Source organism: Perognathus longimembris, chromosome 7 (genome assembly GCF_023159225.1).
Source record: "Perognathus longimembris pacificus isolate PPM17 chromosome 7, ASM2315922v1, whole genome shotgun sequence".
Classification (NCBI taxonomy): Eukaryota; Metazoa; Chordata; class Mammalia; order Rodentia; family Heteromyidae; genus Perognathus; species Perognathus longimembris.
The window spans coordinates 45,046,608-45,059,835 of NC_063167.1; the positions used below are offsets into that span (position 1 = coordinate 45,046,608).

Below are 13,228 nucleotides of genomic sequence, written 5' to 3' on the forward strand. Positions count from 1 at the left end.
CATTGGACTCTTATCTCCAATTAACCACAGGAAAACCTGAAGTGGTGCTGTGGCTCAAAGTGGTAGAGCAGAAAAAGCTCAGGGGCCAGGCCCTGATTTCAAGTTCCAGGACTCTGTGTGTGTGTGTGTGTGTGTGTGTGTGTGTGTGTGTGTGTGTGTGTGTCTCCATTTCTGTCTCTGTCTCTCCCTCACACACATACATACTAAAATAACTGAGCCAAGCCACAGTGATTCATGATTCAGCTACTCAGGAGGAGATCAGGAGGCTCAAGGTTCAAGGCTAGCCCAGGCAAAAAGTTAGTAAAATCCTACCTCAACAAATAAATTGGGTTGCAGTGATATATATTTATAATTCCACCTATGGGGAGAATTGCATTCTGAGGCCAGCCCTTGCAAAAACCACAAGATCAGATTTTAAAGATTATTGAACGAAAGAGAAAAGGAAAGGAGGGAGGGAGGGAGGGAAGAAGGAATTTTGACTGGGAATAGTGGTATATATCTGTAATCCCAGCATTTGGAAGGGAGGCAGGAGACCATGAGTTTAAGGCCAGTTTAGGCTATGTAGTGAGACTCTATCAGTCAATTAGAATTGTTCCCTGATATTTACAAATCACTGATTTCACATAAATATCAAGTATCTAAAAAAATTTATCAATCTAAGAACAATAAGTTTTTAATAGAAATTAGACCAAGCTAAAGGCCAAACAAGCTAGGGAAATCTAAAAGAGTTGGAAATGTAAAAATAAATGAGCAAACCCTACTGCACAGAAAGGGATAAGAAAACTGACTTATCTGTAACTTGGTATTTGATTGTTTGATAGTTTATTTAATATTCAGAGTTGATATTCTCATATACAAGTTGACAGGCCAATTCACTCTACTTATATACTTACAAAAAGAAACAATGAAGCAGATAAACTACTATGATCCTGGATAAGTAATTACCCTAGATAACTAATAAAGTAAATACAAGAGCCAGAGGTATGGCTCAATGCCTACCTACCAAGCACTAAGGTCCTGCTGGGTTCCTAGTATCTAAAAAATAAAAACAAAAAATAAAATAAAATAAGAAGGAAACACAAAACATCTCTTCATGTATGAATGCAACTTCATTTTATGCCTCAAAGACTTTCTACAGATAAAATCTAAGGAATATGAACCCAAGCACCAAAATCTACAAGCACACAAGTAAATAAGACAAAATGACTTACAAAAGCCAGCAGCAACTCAACACTTCAGAGTCTTTAAAGGGTTTCTAAGTTGTAATTGTTTTGCCACCAACTGCCTTTCTTTTTACTTACTGTAACAAGTATTGAATGATAGAGGTTTATTAATTTTGTTTATCCAAACCATTAAAATTCTTTTGTATGTAATCAAATAAAATTTGAGTAACATGCAAAAAAAAAAAAAAAAAAGCCAGCAGCAAGATGGGCATGGTGGCACAACCTGTAATCCCAGTCCTTGGGAGTCTCAGGAGTATGGTGGAGCTGGTACTATACAGCAAGTCCTTGTCCTCAAAACAACAGATGAAAAACCTTGTACTTGTCATCCTTCAAATATGGAATGACAAGGCATAGACTACAAAGAATGTTTAATAATGACTCATTCAACTAATATAACCTTTTGTTTGCTAGGTACTGTTTCTAAGTTCTGAGAATAAAGAAACTTACAATATAAACACCTTGGCTCTCAGACAATTACATTTTAGAAGAGGGAGAAAAATAAAACATGTAGCAGGCTTCTCTAGGGAGGAAACCATTTTTAAAGTAGAAAGAGAGGAAAGGCTTTCCGTGACCAAATTTTCTAATCTGATCCACACCATACATTCTAAGCCTGATGCAGGAATGAAAGGGAGTTCACGGAAGACAATGTTCTTCAGTATAATAAGTGTTGGGATCTAATTTCATCATGACTTTAAACGTCCCACAAATAACCTTTTTCAAGTTGCTATGTGAATAAAGTCCAATTTTGGGGGTGGTGTGGTATGTGTGTTGGAGGGGGGGGCTGGAATTGAACCCAGGGCCTTGTGAATGTTAATTTAAACATGTGCTCTCACATTGAGCTCCACAAACCTTTTTAACAAGACACAATGAGCTACTTCTTTGCCTGCTGCCAGTGCCCTCCATCCCAGTAGAGCAACTCACATATTCCCCAAATAAATGAACACAGGCTGTCAGGGAACCATGTTTCTGTACAGGAAATTCCCTTTAGCCTTCTTGTCCTCCTGTGTTCTAGCCACTGCTCACCTAAAATCTGAAAGTCTGCTGCTGCTTCCAGACCTTCAGTTTTGCACCTGATTGTACAAAAACATTTCTGACATGGATGGCACCTTGAACTACTATTACTACTACTGTATTCATTGATCTTTTTGCTGTAGTGTATTCTGAATCTTGGCATGTCTGCCATGCGATGAGAATTTGATATATTCTTAGTAAACAAATGGTCAGAAAGTCTGGGGAAACACTGGGGGAAAATCATTAGCTTAAAAGGTCAATGTAAGGCAATTCTTGTCAACCCTGAACCCAGTAATGCAACTTATAGGAAATGTATCTATGTAAACAATTGAGGCTGTGCTCAAAGGTTTAGCTGCAAGGCTGCTCTCTCCCAAGGTCTGCTTAAATGGCACACTTTAAGTACACAACTTTAAAACATTTTATAGGGTACTGGTTAGATGAATGTACAGTAAATAGCCACATAAAACATGTATGTGACATATTTAGTGATATGCCATATTGTGTGTATGTGGGTGGGTGGATGAGCATACATGTGTGCCAGTCCTGAGGCTTCAACTCAGAGCCTTGATGCTACCCCTGAGCTTCTTTTGCTCAAATCAAGCACTGTAGCACTTGAGCCACAGTTCTACGTTCTATTTGTGGCTTTTTGGTAGTTTATCTCCAATAAACTGGAGATAAACTGGACTTTCCTGCCAGGACTGGCTTCAAATCACAAACATCAGATCTCAGCCTCCAGGGAAACTAGAATTATAAGTGTGAGCCACCAATGTCAAGAAGCATGCCATATTTTATGTGTGTGTGTGGGGGGGGGAGGCTATCTAACATTCTACTTAGTGTGAATACCCAGAATGCTATGCATCAAATTAACAGAACTTCTGGGTGGCAGTATTTCAGATTTTGTTTCTTCTCTTTTCTACAGGTGTATTAATTATTTTGTGATTGGAAAAAAAAAACCGGGAGATTTTTGTTCCTATAGTAGAGAGTCCTTTCCTAAAAGCTCCTGTTCCCTATTGGGTTTCCAGCTGCAGTAGACAGAGGCTGTCTATGTTCCCAACATTCTCAGTGCCCAAGGGAAAGGCCTGTTCAGATAGTTTAGCCTCGACTCACAAACGAAGCCTGGGGGTGGGGAACAGATGTTCTAGAAAGCAATGACTCTTAAAATCCCAAACAAATTCAGAGGACAAATTTCCAAGATTTCATGCTGTTTTAAAACTTTCAAATCAGCCCATTTCACTTTCTACATAAACTCCTCTTCACATTCCGTTGCTGATGCTGAAAAATGGTCGTGGAAAGGCTGTGTGTCTCATCCACGAGAGAATCCCGAGTGTGTACAAGGCTCACACACCCCATATGGGGCTGCAGCTATTCTTGGAGTTGCCCAGAGGAGTCCAGCCCCAGCGGGTCCCGAGGCCCCTGCGGCCTGGCAGCGCGCCACCACGCGCCCGCCGAGCAGCGTCCCCAGCTGCCCGTGTGCCTGGCTGGCCAGCAGTTAGCGCAGCCACTTCCTCAGCTCGCCTTCTCGGAGATGCCTGCCCATGCCACCACCATCAGGTCTCCGAGAAGTCACGCTCCAGCTACAGCTGGTCGGTCACAAGGGCCTGGAAAAGGGGTGGGGGTGGGGGTGGGGGAAGGAGGTGGATGATTTGGCAAGAACCCCTTGATGGGACCAAGAGACAAAACTCGGTGTCAGTCACTGATTCGACTGTGATAGGGATAAGGGATTTTCCTGTTGACTGAATTAAATCTTTCGTCTACCCGCGAGGCTGAGGATCCAGAACGACCACGCTAGTCTCCTCGCCAATGTTAGCAAGCCAGTGCCAGTGAGTGAGGGCGAGCTACACGCCAAGGCCCCCGTCGCCCCAGTTCTCCCTTTACCCGAATGAGAGTGGCGGATGGGGGGCGGGATCTATGGTACTGGTGGCATCCAAACTCGGATTTGCTTGGCAGTTCTGCCTCCAGCCAGACTTCATGCAAGCAAAACTTCCCTGTGAATCCTGCTCCTTAACTTTTACCTGAAACTAATAATAGCGTGTATCTCACAAGGCTGGTGGGCTCAGTGACGAATCTACCCGAACGCCTGCCCTGGGGAGCGCGCGTCCACGTGGCGTGTCCGGCCTACGCTCCTTCTACGACCCCAGATCCCTCGGGCGGGAGCCCCTGTATGCGCCCGCTCGCACACAGCGACGTGTGCACGGGCTACGGGGGCGGCAATCCCCGGGGCTCGGGGTTTCCGCGCAGACTCCCGCGTACCCCGCCGCCTGCGTCACCGCCGGAAAGGGCGAGAGAGCTGGGCCGGCGGGGGCGGGGGCGCGGTGCCGGGGCTCTTCCCGACTGGGCGAGCCCACTTTCCCAGCCACGATCGACCGACGTCAGCCTGTGTCTCCTACCCCTTCTCGGGCCAAGTGCTGCACCCCTCGCCCCCCCCCCCCCGGGGGACGCCGACCCGCGGAGTCCCAAGAAGCGTCCTGGTGAACGGTGCCCGCTGGAGAGGACGCACTCCTCCGCCCCCCCCCCCCACTTCCAGGTCCCGTTCCCCCCCACCGCCTCTCCACCCCGCGTCCTCACGGGGAAGCTGCACTTCCCAGCCTGTGGCCCGGGGACTCCCCGTACCCCGCAGTCGGGCTGCGCACAGCGTGACGTACCTACACTTTATAGAGGCGGGACCTAGTTGGAAACCAGAGAAGCCCCTCCCGCTGTTTTTCACCCTCACCCCCACGCCGCCGCCCGCTGGAGAGCCGCATTGCACAATCCCTACCATGGAATTGCCGCGTGACTCGAATGGGGCCCAAAGAAACTTTCCCAGGTTTCCCGAGCCTAGGAAAAGAACGGCCGCGTCCACGCCCTGACCTCAGACGCCCTTTCAGCCGTATTTCTGTCGGTGCTGGCCTTTAAGATGCAGAGTTCCTTTACAAAGAAAGATGGTCTGCCAACGCTTGCTTGGTGACTCCTCACAGCTCCTTTCCTGGGGTTCACTTGAGGGGCAAAGTGTTTCGATCTGTCTGGGGGGGTAGGGTGGGAGGGGGGTAGGCTGGCAGGCGCTGTATTTTTGTTGTTGTTTTTTAATGGGAGGAAGACTTGCGGAGTTTTTCAAGAAGCATTGTGAATGCGCTGCGAAGGGGCAGCAGACTGAACGAATCCCTGGAGGAGAGGGTTTAAAGGCCACCTACAGCCCAGGGCTTGCATTGTGTGGCAAATGACAGTGAATCTGGAAAGTAGGAAACCTGTTTAATGTATTTCAACTTCAAATGCAATTTGGACATTAGGGATTTTTTTTTCTTGATGAAAATTAAATACCGCCCTCAACCATCTTCCTAGCGATCCAAACTGAGCATACAAAACAAAACATGAACTTTCCAAGTAGCCTGGCTTTGATGCAAGGTCCATAAATGAGGAACACTTCTTAACCATTCAAATCTAAAGAAAAAGAACTGAGTGTGGATGACAACTATAATCCCAGAATTCCGGAGGCAGAGGCCGGAGGATCAGGAATTCCAGGCCAGCCAAGGCCTCACAATGAGACTTAGGGTGTAGTGGGTGGGGAGGGAGGAGTAGGGAGGGGAGGAAGGGGAAAGAGAAGAGAGAGTGAAGTATGAAGAGAAGAGAAAAGATGAGAAGAGAAGAGGGAGAGGAGGGGGAGGTAAAGAAAGCGGAGAAAGGGAAGAGGAAGAAAAGGGGGAGAAAAAGGAAAGGGACACAAACCCTGCTTCTCCAAGATTTTAAAATGGAAGGTGTCCCGGTTCCTACTAATCTTCCTTTTGTAATTGTGGTTTTTTGTTTGTCTTGTTTTCGTAATTTTGTAATTGTGTTTGGTATGGTACAGCTATGCTCATAAGTCACTCTCAGGTTTGCTCTAAGATTGGTCAGTTCTTTCATTCAGTCTTGGAATAGATTTTTGCTCATCTTTTGGAATCGATAAGCTGCAGTCTGTGAACATATAGGGGAATTCTACGACAACCTTGCACATGACTGAACAGATTGTTGTCTTCGAAGTTTCAAAGCTGACCAACAAACCAAATGTCTAATTTAAGGACAAGAATTTCCAGAAAGGAAAATGTGAATGTCAAAAGGAATTTTTTAAAAAGCACTTAATGAAAAATTTCTTTTCCAAGTCAGATTTTAAAAATAAAAACCTATTTGGATATAAATTATATTTTCTAGTATGTTACATTTTGAAAATCATTATATAACTCATGTTGAAATGTCCTTTTGCAAAGAAAATATCAGGATAATTTCAGTTCAGTTACTAACTGTTATGCCAAGTCGCGAAACGACCACCAAGAAGGCCACCAAGACTCAGACATTCCGAAATGCAAAAGCAAGGCAAGACTTTATTTAAGTGAGCCTCGGCTCAGGGCCTTGTCCTACCCACTGACACAGCGGAGGTTAGGAGGCAGTCCCGAGCTGCGATTACACAGAGCTTTTGGCCTTTATAGGCCAAAAACCAAAGTCACAGCAATCAGGTGTTCAAGCAAGCAAGATTACGGGTACAAATCTGATTGGCTCAGGGTTCGAGGCATTCTAGGGGCGCTTAGAGTTAAGCATTCCCAGGCGGTTAGAGTTCTTGACCGGCTGGGCCCTAATAAGCTTGCCCTGGGTTTTGCACAAAACGGGGGCTGCCTGAAAATGGGGTTTACTTTTAACTCTTCATTCCCCCCTTCACTAACAACCCTAATCTAATTACATGATACTTACCAGTATCATCACTCATGTTCCTGGACTGGAGGCTACAGTTTTTTGGGTGGGTCATGGGGCTTGATTGTGTGCTGTCCCTGAGCACTTATTGCTCAAGGCTAGTGCTCTACCACTTTTAGCCACAGCACCACTTCTGGTCTTCTTGTGGTTAATTGGAGTTACAAGTCTCATGGATCTTCCTGCCCAGCCTGGCTTTGAACCATGATTCTCAAATCTCAGCCTCCTGAGTAGCTAGGATTGATTACAGGCGTGAGCCACCAGTACCCAGCTCTGGAGGCAACATTTAAAGATGTTAATTCCTCCACATTGACCCATTAGTTCAGTTACAATTTCAGTCAAAAGCCCTAAAAGCCTTTTCTGTTTGAGTTGACAACTTGATTCTAAAATTCATATAGACGTTGCACATGGTAGCACGTGCCTGAAATCGCAGCTGTGAAAAAGGCTGAGGCAAGAGGATTAATGCCAGCATAAGCTACAAAGTGAGAACTTGTTTCAAAAATAAATAAAATATTTATATAGGGCAAAGAGCCAAAAATAAACAAGATGCTTTTGAAGCAGAATGTTTGGAGAGTTTCCTTCCTAGATATGAAATTGTACAAAATCATATTAAGCAACACTGCTTGAATTTCAGTGCATGAGTAGGAAAAAGAAATCAATGAATGAATTTGAATAGAAAGACCAGACTTAGATCCCCACATATGTAAATGAGGACACCCAACAATGAAGAAAGTCAGGACCTTAAGTTCTGTTAAGGTGAGAAAAGTTTCTTTTTTTTTTTCAAATTTTTATTATCAAACTGATGTACAGAGAGGTTACAGTTTCATATGTTAGGCATTGGATACATTTCTTGTACTGTTTGTTACATCGTCCCTCATTCCCACCTCTCCCTTTCCCTTTCCCCCCATGAGGTGTTCAGTTCACTTACACCAAACAGTTTTGCAAGTATTGCTTTTGTAGTTGTTTGTCTTTTTTTATCCTGTGTCTCTCAATTTTGGTATTCCCTTTCAATTTCCTAGTTCTAATACCAGTATAGACGGTTTCCAATATACTCAGATAAGATTACAGAGATAGTGTAGATACAACCACAGGAAGGTGATACAAGAACATCATCAATAGTAGAAGCTACAGATACACATGGGACATTGAAAGTAGTTACAACTGTGATATAACAATCATTTCCATAACATGGATTTTATTTCACTTAGCATCATCTTATGTGATCATAAGGGTATAGCTATTGGGCTCTTGTGATCCTCTGCTGTGACTTGCCTAAACCTGTGCTAATTATTCCCAATAAGGGAGACCATAGAGTCCATGTTTCTTTGGGTCTGGCTCACTTCACTTAGTATAATTTTTTCCAAGTCCTTCCATTTCCTTACAAATGGGGCAATGTCATTCTTTCTGATAGAGGCATAAAATTCCATTGTGTATATGTACCACATTTTCCTGATCCATTCGTCTACTGAGGGGCATCTGGGTTGGTTCCGGATTCTAGCTATGAACATTGTTGTGCTGGTGGCTTTACTGTGATTTTGTTTGTGGTTTTTTGGATAGATACCCAAAAGTGGGGTTCTTGGGTCATAGGGGAGTTCTATATTTAGCCTTCTGAGGAATCTCCATACTGCTTGCCAGAGTGGCTGAACCAGTTTACATTCCCACCAACAATGAAGTAGGGTTCCCTTTTGGCCACATCCCCTCCAACAATTGTTATTGTTAGTTTTCTTGATATATGACAGAGAAAAGTTTCTTTAAACAAGACATCAATAAAAGAGAAATTCGTAACTGGGTTATACTAAAACTAGAACATTTATTCATGAAAAAAACTTCATAAATACCTGTCATCTGTTGGGGAGAATAGAGATAGATAGACATGAATTAACATAGATATATATCTTAAGATATTTATTTTAGATATATGTCTGAGTGTCTTTCTGTCTGTCTGTGTATCTATCTAAAGGACACTTTATCAACAACAAATACAGGCTAGGAAAAGTAAGCCAAAGGTCAAAATAGGGACTTTCCAAAAGAGGAAATTCAAATCATCATCAAATATATGAAAAGTGAAAGGTAAAGTAGAACCACGTCGAAATATGTTTTCCCACTTCACTATGGGAAATGAACCTAGGGTGCCTTGGTGCATGGTAGGCAAGAGCTCTACCACTGAGCTACATCCCTACCCCCAAAAATTTCCATCCTTTAGGAGAACTCATAACCTGCTTTTGTGGAGGCAAACAAGAAAAACCAGCTTAAGGAGGCCTAGTATCTGACAAATCCAATGCAGGAATGTATCTGGGTGGCAAGTTCTAGAAGTTTGGATCATTTTGCAGGCACAATTTTTAAGAAAATACTGTCCTATATTTTCCCAGACACTATGAAAGAATGATGTCAATTTACATATTTAAGAAGTCAAACAAATCCCAGTAGGAAAGAAAGGAAGAAATTCATACTTAGATTCATAATAAAATCATTGTTCTACAAAGATGAAGATATTGTGGGTGGGGTGTGGTAGAGACATAAGAATAGCAGCTCAACTGACAACTGACTTCTCAATAGCAGTAATAGGACTGGAGGCATAGCTCAGTGGTAGGACACTTGCCTTGCATGTGAAGTCCTGAGTTCAATCCTCAGAACCAGGGAGGAAAATCAATAAGACCAAGGGAAAACAAATGACAGTACTACAATAACTTGGGGGCGGGGGTGGAGGGGGAAGCCCCGCCCCATGTTGTCATTGCCATACCCCACTTCGGAGAGTAAAAGGGGGATCCTGCCCCATTTTGAGGGGACTGGAACCACCACCCCCAGACTGCAGGCAGCCGGGGGATATAAGAGGGCAGGATTTCGTGTGGGGGTGGGTGGGGGTGGGAAGAGGCCCGGAGAAGCAAGGTGCCAGGAAGTGCCTCGTGGAGCTGAGCAGTGCTGGGTTCCCCTCAGGCCTGAGGGCAGCCTGGGCCTGCGGACAGAGGAGGCCCAAACCCCGGGCCTGTGGTGTGAAAAGGCCTGACCCGGGCCTGCGGACAGAGGAGGCCCGAGTCTGGGCCTACAGAGGAAGGGAGGAGAGGCGTGCAGAGCCGAGGCCTGCTGAGAACCAAAGGCCCGAGGAGAGCAGACAAAGAGGAGCAAAGCAGAGCAGAGCCAAGAAGAGCCTGAGGCCTGTGGGACTGTCTGGAGCCTGGTGCCTGTCGAGAACGCTAAGAGCAGAGGCCCATGGAGATCCGAGGCCCATGGAGAGCAGAGGCCCACAGAGAGCCACGTGGAAAGTGGAGTCCCTCAGAGGGGAGAGACCTATGAAGAACAGAGGCCTGTGGAGAACAAGAGGCCTGCAGAGGCCTGTGGACAGGAGAAACCTGTGGAAAGGAGAAAGGAAAGAAACTTGCCCCCTGGAGGCTGCAACTGCTTCTGAAAGCTCTGGGGTAGCCCAGGACAAGGCAGTTGCAAACTGACTAATAAAACGCATTTGTCACCTTCAACAGTGCTTGGTGGATTTTCTTGCTCCCCAGAATACAAGTACAATAATATCCTCCATGAGATGAAAGGAAATAACTTGTAACCTATTCTCTTCCTGCTGAAAATACCTTTGAAGAGCCATGATAGCTATTTAAAAAGCTAATAGAAAGAGTTTACTGTTATCCAGACCCTTGTGAAAGGGAATTCAGATGGATGCCACCCCGGATAAAAGAAGCTTGGAGAATCAAGAAAGGAGGAACATACAAATAATCAGAAATATAAGGGGGGATATTATTCCAGATGTTGCAAATATTTGGAAGATATTAAGAGGACAATAATGAATGACTTAATGCTTATACATTTGACAATGTGATCTATGATGGTAAATGACCTAAACTGAAAGCACTCCCCTTTCCCACTAACAGCTATCTCATCTCCCCTCCCCTTACCTTTGAACAAACATACCTGTGGTTTTGGAGAAGAGAGCTTGAGAGCAAGGCCAGATCTGACATTGACACCCCTGGTGAACACAGATGCTGTTGAGGCCCTGAAACTCCTCAGTCAAAATTGCTCACCTACTCCTGCTTCCATCTACTCTTGTTTCTAATATTTAGTGACCTTACTTGTAAGGGAGGCTTGACATTTCCTCTTCAACCAGGCTGAAGGAGACTTTGTTGTCCTTCCCAGGCTTTCCTCCCAAATGAAGCTTATTTATCTGTTGAGTTTTGCCCTTTCTGCTCCTTTTCTTTCCTTACAGTCTATATGTCTAATTCTCTAAGTATGAAATAAGAAAATTCTAAAATGATACAAAAATCCTGAATAATCCTATAAGTGGAATTACATAAGTGGAATCATTCAGAAAAAAAAAAAGCACAAAACCACTCAGATCCAAAAAAGCTTTAATTTCATTCCATCACTCTTTTAGAGAACAAAATATTCTAAAAGCTCATAGGAGCATAAAAAAGTGAATAAGTTCAAAGCTCATAATAAGACACTAAAACTCGTCATGGACAATAAGACAAAATATAATTACAGATGAATTTGACCTATGATCATAAATGAGAAAGTTTGAAACACAATGTTAGCAAACAGCCAAGAGATAAAAAAAAATACTATATATCACCAAGTTGTATTAGCCTAAAAAAACAGAATTATCTTAATTATTTTAATAGTGTAAATTGTCATATTAATAGTCTAAAGAAAAACCATATGATCACCTCAATATATGCAGAAAAGATAAATGGTTAAAAAAGTCAATACACATTCTTAATTCTAAAAGTAAGCAAATGACATAAAAGAAAATAGTAATGTACTGGAAATTTTCCAATATTTTTACAGAAGGAAAAAATTAAAAGATGTCTACTATGACTGCTTCTTCTCGATTGCGATAACACCTTTTTAAAGTGTAATGTGGAATCTGAAACTACACCAGTAAACTTTTTATTAAATCAATCTCTTTGACTTTGAATAATATTTTTACCAATGTATGATTTTGTAACATTATATATCAGTCATTTGGAAAACACTAGCTCATTGTATTATGAAGATTTTCCCAATGCTCATACATATATTTACACAATATTTACATATAATATTCATGTAATATTAAAAACTCATATTTCTTATTAATCTCATTAGAAAAAAAAAGAAGTGTACTCACTGACTGGGATTCAATAGTGTTAATTTTGACTGCTCCATTACAGGTATTTTTGGGTGGGATTGGCAGGTTTTGACTGTATTTTTACCCATCAATGTTTTTGCTCCATCAGCACAGATGTTAATACCAGTGAAAATGACAAATAACATACATTATTATAAAAATAGTTTCATCTAGGTGTGATGACACATGCCTGTAATCTCAGTACTCAAGAGACTGAGGCAGAAGGATTCAAAGTTCAACCCAAGCCTCAGCTGTACAGTGACATGTCACAAATAAACAATCAAAACAAAGCAAATATTTTTGTCCTCACAGGCCCTTGTTCTGGATGATCCAGGATACAAGGTTAGGAGTGAAATTGTTGTGTCAGTGTCAGAGGCATGTACTTTGGTCTTAGATAGTCCCACACTGTTTTGTTAAGTGATGTTTTAATTTATATTCTTGTCAATAGTGATATGGAATTCTTATCATTCTACATTATTACCATTACCAACAGCTGGAATACACTGGCATTTATTGCATTGTAGGCCTCCTCCTCCTCCTCCTCCTCCTCCCCCTCCCTCTCCCCCTCCCCCTCCTCCTCCCCCTCCCCCTCCTCCTCCTCCTCCTCCTCCTCCTCCGTTTGTTGTTGTTGGTTGGTTGTGGGGTTTGAGCTCAGGGTCTGGGTGCTGTACCTGAGCTTTTTTCACTCAAGGTTAGTAGTGCTCTACCACGTTGAGCCACAGTGTCACTTCCAGTTTTCTGGTGGTTAACTGAAAAGTGTCTCATGAACAGTCCTGCCTGGGCTGGCTTTGAACTGTGATCCTCAAATCTTAGCTTCCTAAGTATCTAGGACTATAGGCATGAGCCACTAGCATCTGGCTTGAAATCTCTCTTTTATGTACTACTTTTTCACATCTTCAGCCCATTTTTTTTTTTTTTTTTTTTTGGCCAGTCCTGGGCCTTGGACTCAGGGCCTGAGCACTGCCCCTGGCTTCTTTTTGCTCAAGGCTAGCACTCTGCCACTTGAGCCACAGCGCCACTTCTGGCCGTTTTCTGTATATGTGGTGCTGGGGAATTGAACCCAGGGCCTCATGTATAGGAGGCAAGCACTCTTGCCACTAGGCCATATCCCCAGCCCCTCAGCCCATTTTTTAATTGGACCTATTTTTATCTGTATTTGTATGAGTTTTCAATGTTTCAGATGATGATGTCATGCAAC

The 13,228-nt window shown here is 43.2% G+C and overlaps 1 long non-coding RNA gene across 1 annotated transcript; it reads right to left on the bottom strand.

The window, feature by feature from the left end:
* Positions 1-6,026: 6,026 nt before the first annotated feature.
* On the bottom strand, positions 6,027-12,540 carry LOC125355258. The gene is made up of 3 exons (XR_007211629.1): positions 12,031-12,540; positions 10,994-11,104; positions 6,027-6,158 (listed from the first exon to the last, which is right to left on the bottom strand). It is a non-coding gene; the product is annotated as an uncharacterized LOC125355258 (long non-coding RNA).
* Between the last annotated feature and the right edge of the window lie 688 nt (positions 12,541-13,228).